The sequence below is a fragment of the Ananas comosus genome, linkage group 13, assembly GCF_001540865.1.
Source record: "Ananas comosus cultivar F153 linkage group 13, ASM154086v1, whole genome shotgun sequence".
NCBI lineage: Eukaryota > Viridiplantae > Streptophyta > Magnoliopsida > Poales > Bromeliaceae > Ananas > Ananas comosus.
In genome coordinates, this window is record NC_033633.1 from 1952158 (window position 1) to 1962828 (window position 10671).

A 10671-nucleotide genomic window follows, 5' to 3' on the forward strand; every position below is an offset into this window, starting at 1 on the left:
GTGGGGGAAAGGATCCGGTCCAAACGTGACGTGTACTTTTTTTTTTTTTGTTTTTGGTTTTATTTTTATTTTATTTTTGTTATTTAAGGGTGCTTTTTTTTTTTCCAATGTGAAAAACGCTATTATATGTATATCTATAGTTAGGAATAAATTTTATAATTCGAACGTTTAAAAACTCACAAAACTTTTTTTAACTTTTAGTAAATAAAATTGACATAATAAACAAAAAAAAAAAAAAAAAAAAAATCACAGAAGCAAGAAAAGGTAATGAGTCAAGTTTTTACTTTTTGTGATCAAACAAACTAATGCAAAGTACAGAAGAACATATAAAAGATATATTGGAAAAAAAAAAAAGTAAAGCTTTTGGATGAGAAGGGGTGTAAGATTTAATCTACGAAGGAATAATTGCCTATATACTTTTCAAAACTTCGAAAATATCTTATTTATCTTTATTTTTTTTCTTTCCAATATATCTTTTATATGTTCTTCTGTTATTTCATAATACTCCTGCAGTTACCACCCGTTAAGTTAACTTCAGTTAAACGTGAGTTAAATATCTACCAGAGTTAAAAAAATTAAAATATCTTTTTTGCTCTTAACTTAAAGATAAATATGAAATGTTGATGATGTAGAAGAGTATATTTGAAAAGACCAAAAAATTAAAATACTTTTTGTACTTCTAACTTAAGGGTAAATAAAAAAAGTCGGTAATGATAGAAGGGTGTATTTGAAAGAATAAAATAATAATTTTATAGAAATAATAGCTATTGCTAACAGTTTATTAACAAAATTTAACTCTAGAAATATATTTGAAATAGATTGGAACATAAAAATAGTATTTTTAATAGGTCAGAAAAATAAATTAAAAAATCAAAAAATTTTCATGAGTATATATAAATAAGGGAAAATTTCATCATTACCCTTCCAAATAAGTCTAATATCATGAATGCCCCTATAAAAATTGAAATATCATAAATAACCTTTTAAAAGGAAGAAACTTTCAAAAATAACCTTTACACTAATTTATTATCAATTTTGAATAAACAACAAACAAAATTCCAACTTTGCCCTTAATGTCATTACTATCTTAAAATATTTAATTGACTATAAAATTATTTATATTTTTATAAACACTCTTTTAAATTTATAGATAACCTAGATTTAGAGATAAGTTTTTTGTCAATTAAAAAAAAAATATATAATCCTGACAAGTTAAGCTAAAAAATAAAAAAATCAATTGAAAAAAATTTAGCAAAAAATTATTTAAAGTATCAATTGACTCCTTAAATTAAGGTTAAACAATTTATTCAAAATATAACTTAAATATACATGCATGATGTGAATTAAGTTATTTGAACTAGCACAAATTTCTGTGCTTTGGCATCTCGAATTTTAAAATAAATGATATAAAGTATTTTATTTTATAAACCACACAACAGTAAAATAATATATTTTACTGTTTATTTTAATATATTAAAATAAATATATCATGCTAAAATACTTTTGTAAAAAATTTTAGAAGTTAAGGGCAAAATGAACATTTTGACTATATTTATGATAATCTAAATATTTTATCATTCTATAAAGAGATGAATAGTAAGGGTAAGGGTATATTTAAAACATAATAAGTATTTATAGGAGTAATTGTGATTGAATCAAATTTATAGGGGCATCCATGATATTTTTGAAGTTTAGAGGGGTACAAATGAAATTGACCCTAAACTACAAATAATTGTCCTTTTTATGAATATCTCCTAGTCATTACTTTATTTGTGTATTTTTTAATATGGAAAAATATCTTATATACGCCCATGCGCGTAGTTCGGTTTGGTGAAACCCTTGCGTACCCTTTGAGGACTCGAATGAATTTTAGTGACTTATTTTTTAGCATAAATTTTAGTTTCCCTTATATAGTTTAGCCTATATAACGTATTTTTATTTTTATCATATTTTAATTTAAAAGTTATATTTAATTATTTTATGATTTTACTTTTATTTTGTGGTAAGAATTTATTATTAAATAGTATCGTAGTAAAGCCGCAAAAATGATATATTATCAACATCAACATGTGATTTACAAAAAGTGTTGCTTTGATACCATATTTAATAGTTGGTCCATAAGATAAATTAAAAATAATTTTACATAATAACTAAGTGCGAATTTTCTCATTTTAACATTCAGATAATATTTTATTAAATAATACTATACCATAATCAATAAGATATCTAAACTAGAATACTAGAAGAGTCTAAGTGGGTTTGGATTTTTTTTCCTTTTTAAAAGATGAGCCTTATCCATTTAATGTGACATATATCACTATGTTGAATTTGTGGCACAAGTGAGTTAAATTGTCTTGGATGTTATGATTCTACCTAATAATACCCTTTTGTCTGAGTTTCTGGGTTTTGGCTTATTTGGTTACTTAATTATTTTTAATCTTAATAGGATGGTTGTGTTAATTAATTTGGATTACACTGTCTTTTAGTTTCCTTAAAAAAAAAAAAAAAAAAAAAAGATTTGTGTCAAACTCATTGAACAAAAATTAAAAAAAAAATCAAGGCCTGAATAATCTATATAACTAGCCTGATCCTATTTTGAAACATACCTAAGGAATAGGTCTTGCTTTAGAATAAAGATGAAGAATCAAATTCCGTAAATACGCACGTTCTGGGTTCGAAATTTTCTAACATCTAAAATTTTTCTGAATAAAATTACTGTATCAGACGAGTAGAGCTACTATGCTATCGGAAGCACAGAGGATCGGGTGCTTTCGATTTTTTGGCGCTTAGATCAACCCCTTTAATTATTTCTAACCTTTGAATTAATACTATTAATCTGTGGGGACCACTCAATCCTAGGGCTACTACTCAACTCCGGGGGACCGCAATCATTCCAACCATATAATTTTTAATCTAATAGTTAAAAAGTTTGAAACGTCAGATTCTCTATACTTCCGATAGCATAGTAGCTCTACTAGTATTAGACAATGGTTCTTATAAGCTTATATAAAATGCGAAACTCAGACACGGAGTATGAACCCTAATTTTTTTATTATATTCCATATATTAATATTTGATCTTGATATATATGCCTGATTTTAATATGCGAATTGAATTATTGTATATTAAGTTAACTTCCATTCAACTGTAAAAAAAAAAAAAAAAGGAAAAAGTTGCTGCTAAGGCCCATTTGATAACCCTAGAGATGTGCCTACTTATTGAAAAAAAAAAATTAAATGAAAAATGGATAGCAAAAGGATTTTAGTTTGTGTCAAACCATAGTTAAAATAACCAAATTAGCCCAAACTATAAGGTTCAAGTATAGGTATTTTATTTTTTTTTAAAAAAAAGGGAAATTTTGATACTCATTAAATTCAAAAGTTGCTCCTTATTATTTTTTTTTTTTTAAAAAAGGAAAAAGAAAATGTCCACATGGGTTTCTCAAACAAATTGATAACTGGCATGAGTGTATTTGTGGAAATAAATAAATTAGGTCATTATTTCAAAGCACCCACATGACATATTCATATGTAAGATCATGAATTTGATCTTTCATGTCACCAATAATTACCACAAACTTTAAAATTTAATATTTGTCCTTTGGTGTAATTAAGGGCCAATTAATTACCCAATTTATTTATGTTCTTTTGTAACCTTTTCCTAAGTTTAATGTAAAACTTGTTTGATCTTTTCTTTCTCATTTTTCGAAAAGCAAATATTTCATTAGTTGCTTTTTTTAAAAAAAAATATGAACATTGAGCTTAGTCGAATTGTTAATTTTCAATAGTTAATTACTTGTTGAAGTAAAATAATAAGATATGCGATCAAAATAGAGTCTCTGCGAAAATTAAGCCTACCTTTTGCTTCATATAATAAGAAAAAAAAAGTAAAAAACTTTTTCCTCCTTTGTTTGTGGACAAACACTATATAAAAATGATAGGAACCTAACCCCAAATCATAAGACACTTTATGCTTTTAAAAAGATGCCTCCACTTAAAAAAATTCCTCACCCAAAATGAACTTTTTCCACTATTTATGGGGCCCATAAATTCATTGACATGAGTGGCATTTACCAAAATTACATAGTTTTGAGGCTCCACTTTCTTGGTCGAAATTTAAATAATTTATATATATAGATTTAAACTATTATTTAAAATTATACAAACTATAATTTATCATATTTTAGAGATATCAAGTAGAACTATATATTGATAAAGCAATAATGCATGTATAGTTTATACTATTACACGCACCTTCGTTGAAGAACATAAAACAGATGGATAAATAACCAAAGCGTGACAAGAATATTAAATTTTAAATGTTGTGTGTGAGAAATTAAATCCAAAATCTTTTACCTAAAACTAAGTAATCTAATAAATATATCTAATAGAAAATAGTTTAGAAGCAGTTTTATCAAACTAAATTAAATTAGGATCGACCGTGTTTATTTCTTCATTTGTTTTCGTTAATAACAATTGTTAATGATATTTCTAAACAGTTCCTTATAGATCAAATTAGCGATAAAGTATGGAGAGCGAGATGACCAAACTCTCGATTCCAAAATAACAATAATAATAGTAGCAACAGTAGTAGGAGTAATAATAATAATAATAATAATAATAATCCTCCGCAATTCCTTTATCCCTTATATAACACTAATAATCTTACTAAGAAATTATATTACGAGGACTAAAAAGCATTTATAAACTTATGAATTGAAAATTGGGAGTTTCCTGGCCCACCACGTGGCGGGCGGACGCGAGGGGCGCGAGGGGGTGGGCGCGAGCGGGCGAGCGGACTAGCAGGCGCAAGCGGGGAAGCGAGCGGGCGAGCGGGCGAGCGAGCGCGGGCGGGCGCGCATGCGCGGCCGTGGGCGCGGGCGCGGGGGTGGGTGCGCGGGCACAAGTAGACCTTGCAATCTCGACCTAAACCCGCGGATGCCCGCGGGTTACCCGCAAATTTGCGGGTATAGGTACCAATTTTTTCAACCCAAAAAATTATAGGTAAAACGGGTAGGTGCCCATTAAGCTATGAGCATTTGGGTAACCCGCGGGTACCCACAGGTACCTACACATATATATTTNGAATAAGCACATTGTGTACTTATAAGCTTTAGCTCTTTAGCTTGGGTAAGTTACAAGATGGTGTGTGTGTGTGTGTGTGTGTGTGTGTGTGTGTGTGTTTTGTACTTAAAAAATATAAGAACAAAAAAGAAAAAAAAAATTACGGGTAACCCGCATACCCACCCGCCCACCCGCGGGCGGGTATGAGTAAAGATGTTGGCTACCAAAAAATTTGCAGATAAATTTTACCCATGTCCAAATAACCTACGGGTACAATGATCCACCCGCGGGTTACCCAACCCACTCATTTGCCAGGTCTAGGCGCAAGGGTGGGCGCGAGCACGCCCGGGCGGGCGAGCCGGCACGGACTCAGGCCCACGCGGGCTTTTTTTTTTTTTTTTTTTTTTTTTGCTTTTTTCCTGTGGGACCCACTCCGATCTCTCTCTCTCTTTTTAGATTTTTTTTTCTTTTTTCTTATTGGCCACATACAAAAAATAAATTTAAATTTAAATTTAAATTTATTATTAATAATTTTTGAATGTGTTGTTTAATTTTATATATTTAGTTAGTATATTTTATGTACTTGTTGTAATTAAATATATTTAAAAAAAACTTAATTGTAGTGTTTTTTATAAAAATAGATTATTTATGTCTAAATAATTATAAAATTAAAATTAATATTTAATACATACGATCTAAAATATTTAAAAATTAAGCATAAATAATTATATATTTTAAAATTTTATTATAATTAAAATGCAAGCTTATGAATTTACAATCTAAATCCGAACAGGGTGTTAAGATCAGTATTATTGTTTGTAATCAAAACTTGCATATCTGATATAATTGATCGCATGTGAAAATATTTTTAAACTTCTTTATTTAATTAACTAAAATATATTATTATTTACTTTATAAAAAATATATTTAATTATTTATTAATTATTTATAAAAAAGATAAATGAATCCGTTGTATCGCACGGTTGCTTAACTAGTATTAATGGATCCACATGCTTTTTTTAGTCCCATCACTTTTTGTTTGTAAACTCGTAATTAATTCATAGGCTTTAATTTCTCTAATCCATTAAAAGTGTATGACTTTTCTGATGAAATAATAATAATAATAATAATAATAATAATAATGTATACAAAGGTTGGCATGTGAGAAATTGGTGTATCTGTATATCTCATGCACTGCATCTAATATTTGATATACGATATAATAAAATAAGTATCGCACATTTTATATACCACATATGATACTTGATGTCTAATATTATAAAATCAAATTCTTTATCTGATAAATGTGATTCTCAACATCTAAAGAGTCCACATATAAGAAATCTTAGGTTCTAAAGTAATTTTGGTAACATCCAGCTTCAAAAATCAATGGTATCGGCAAGAGACGTTAATATTTTTTTTTTTAACAAAAAAATTGATATTCTGTACTCGTATACAAAAAAAAAAAAAAAAAAAAAAACTTTGTCCATTTCATTTCGTATTGGGTCTGAATCTGGATACTTAAGTTAATAATATACTCATCGGATTTATTTGAACGGATTTAGATAGTGACTACTCGTATACTATCCGTTTAAAACCGGATATGGATCGGATACGTATAGGACGGATATAGATCGGGTAAGAATACCCGTATGCATATTTTTTTATAAACTTTATTAAACAGTTTATAAGCAAACTATAAACCTATCACTATAAAAAAAACTCGCGTTCTAATTAGTTGCACCCAGTCCAATAAAATTCGTTCAAAAAAAGATTCAAGCAGTAAACAAACAGCGTTAAAAAAATGAGTAAAAAAAAATAAACAGAACAACTAGGATTTTCACTATGATGAAAATACACAGACCCTTCATCTAAGTCAGATTGAAATTGATCTCTCAACTTCATTTTTTTTTTTTAATTTACTATCCGGTATTTCACCAGGCCCGAATCCGGATTTTAAAACTCTTCCGATCCTTACCCATTAAAAAATCAGGCTAGTGTCGGTTTCAAGTCAGGTATAAGTATAAAGTATTCAGATCAATATCCGAAACTTTAATGAATAAGTTTTTTTTTTTTTTAAGACTCGTACGCTATTCATTTTTTATCGGATCCGATTCGAATCTGGATAGGGTTCGAATCGGATATGAAATATCGAATATTTTGGACAGCTTTAGTGCCAAAAAAATAAGGTCGGTCAATTTTGTCGCATGCAATTATTGAGTGGGACCCGCATTTTGTCAATAATATTACCTTTGCGGGCCCCACAAGGCCCAGGATTGGTGGGCCCACGCCCACGCTTGGGCCTCAGAAGATCTTCGATTGAGGAAGCAGATACGTTTGATCAGGATATACCACACACTATTTTTTATTTTTATTTTTTATTTATTTGTGTATGAAAAAAAAAAACCATAGATTTTTTAACTTCAGGATTGTCCAATTCTTTTTTTTATTTAGTTAAGTCCAATTCACATCTTAATTCCTATGCGGAAATTTAAATTTAAATTTAAATAATATTGTCAATTTTTGTTGGAAAAGGACTTAGAAAAATCATGATCATGACATACTACTGCATTTGAAAAAAAAAGGGGGTCAATTGTAATTTGAATTGTTAGTCGAAATTTAAAAATTCGAAATAAAGCACATCAATTTGTTAATTACATTTAATCAACCATTAATCTCTGAATTTTATTATTTTTATTTTTAATGATCACCAATCACAGGAAAACCAATCAATTCAAGTCCCATGGGTTTTTTTTTTTCTTTTGAACACCTAAAAAAATTAATAAAACTCAGAATAATTATAAAAATATTGTCATGTTCTTTTCCCCTCTAAAGCTCCGCAAATATATGAAATTGTTTGTTAAATTAGGACGTCTCTGGTTCTCCAAAAAATTATGAAATTTTGTTTTTCAAGAAAAAAGTCATTTATGAAAATTATTCTTTTGTTTGTAGCATAGAAAATCAGTAGGAAAAAAAAAAGACATTTTCATAAAATGTGGATTTTTTTTTTTTCAAAAAAGTACTTTTTCTTGTAAACCAAACTAGTCATAGTACTATTTTTGAGATTTTTGTTTTTTTTCCAGGGAATGAAACATCCCCCTCCCCCTCCTCTCTCTCTCTCTCTCTCTCTCTCTAATAATGCAATTATAAAAATACAATTCAACTAATAATTCCCTATTATTTAATAAGCATGCTCAACTCTTTACTTTATTACATAGTCAAAATATCTTCAAATAGATTTTTTTTTTTTTAATCAAATCACACAGCAATGTCCCCTAGTTCTTAACTTAACAAAATATATGACAAATTTTGGTAATTATGAATAAGTTGTATTTCATAAGCGCATTTTAGTAGACTCAATAGAAACTTTTGTTTCACGTTCACATCTAACTATCTCCTTAAATCAAATTTATTCAAATTATTTGTTTTCTCAATAATCCTTTCCACTCTTATTTCTCTTATAAGTTTGCAAACCAAAAAAAGATTAAAAAAAAATGCAAATATAAGCAAATTTTACTAGCTCAAAACACACCGCTAAAACTACCGAAAAATACAAGTACGATGGGAAAATAATATGTTTGTTTTCGTACGTAATATAGCGTTCTGCATTTCACGATGTGTCGGTTATGATATATATTTTTTGTGATCCTATCGGAAAACACAGAAACATATCATATATGCTTTTACCCCAACTCTATTTTATCTATTAGCGTCGGATGGATCTCAATACCAAACTAAGCCGTAGTGTGTTATGAATGATAAGAGTTGGTGATTAGCTCGCAGACGACAACTTTGAATAACTAGAAATTAGGGTTTAATTAATTTTTCCATCCCCATCAATTATAGAAATATATAGCTTCATTCTACATCTACAATAATACATTAAGATATTACATCTCTTGAGCCTCCACCTCAAATATTCTAGTATCATTATTGCTACTAATTTAATGGAGTTATAAGCCAAATACTTATATGTCTCCAAGTACTTAAATAATAACATTTGAAACTGTTTATTAATTGCAACTGGAGTTATCTGAGTCATTTACAAGTACCTTTTGATAGATAATAAATGAATAAACAATTCTAAGGTGGCTATTTTATATAGCTAATCATGAGTATTAAAATACAAATGAAACTAGGCCTTAACCGTAATAAAAAAATATGCAACTAACGTTGGATGGAGAGGTACTCTAAATTGATGGATAGAGTTTTTTTTTCTTTTTTATTTATTTATTTTTTTCGCATATAGAGAGATTTTTTTTTTAGTCAAATGCAATGCCAAAAGAAAGGAGAAAGATGGGAAATTTAATTATTTGGGAAACATAAAGGTGAGAATAGGATTAGACCAAGAAGGGTCATGGATTATATGTAATTTCTTTATAAAGCTTAATTCTTTACAATTTTCTATAGATCAATCTTTTGAATAAATTAGTTCTTTAGACAGTAAGAAACTAAAATACTATACGGATAAAGAAATGCCACTTGTACACCGAAAAATTGGGTGTAAATTATATTATATCTCACCAATTTTGAGCTGGTAGATATCCATGGAAAGAATATAAGATTTACGCCCAATATTTTGGGTGTGCACGTATCATTGCAAAACAATACTAATATATATATATATATATATATATATATATATATATATATATATATATATATATATATATATATATATATATAGAGTCCAGCTATGGTGCTTGTAAAAGCACGAAGCACTTGGTGCTTATAAGTTTTTTACCGTTAGATCTGCTCCTCAGATTATTTTCAACCATTAGATTATCCTTGTAAGTTTTTTACCGTTAGATCTATCAGTAGTAAACGGGCTCCGTTGCCATCCATTTATTTTTAATGATGGAGCCTCCAAATCGACGATCGGCACTGTTGAAAATAATCTACACCACTTGAAGTATTTAAAAATCAAATTTTATGCTTTTTCGATATTATTCTCTTATCCATCAAGTCGGCGTAAAAATGAATGGTTGAACATGCATATCCTCTAAAAAATGATGATACGAATTTTATAATCAAGATCGAGAGTATAGATTTTGTTCTAAATAGTTTAAAAAATTTTCTAACAAAAATTTAATTGATTTGGATAGTTTTACACCGTTAAATAAGAAAGCGCCTCGTATCTACCACTAAAATTATAATTTTTGAAACCCTTTAATCATTAAGCTAATGATGTCGAAAAGATTTAAAATTTGGCTTCTATACACTTTAAGTGGTATAGATCATGTTCAACGGTGCTGATCGTCGATTTGGAGACTTCATCATCGAAAATAAATAGGTGGCAACGAAACCCGTTTGCTATCGATAGCATTCCAGCTCATATATATATATATATATATATATATATATATATATATACCACTAAAACCTAAAAAGATAGACATTTAAATTTAGGCTAACCATCATCTAGCTGGTCGATGCCCAGCATGTCATTATCGTCCACCCATATACCACCTCCATCCTTCATTCTAGTTGAACCCCCTATAGCAGGGCCCTGTCCAATGTAAGGCTCATAAGCAGCATAGAAAGCAAAAGGGGGGTTGAAACAACTCTCTCGCTATGAAGAGAAATTCTACTATCTGTGATAGTAGCC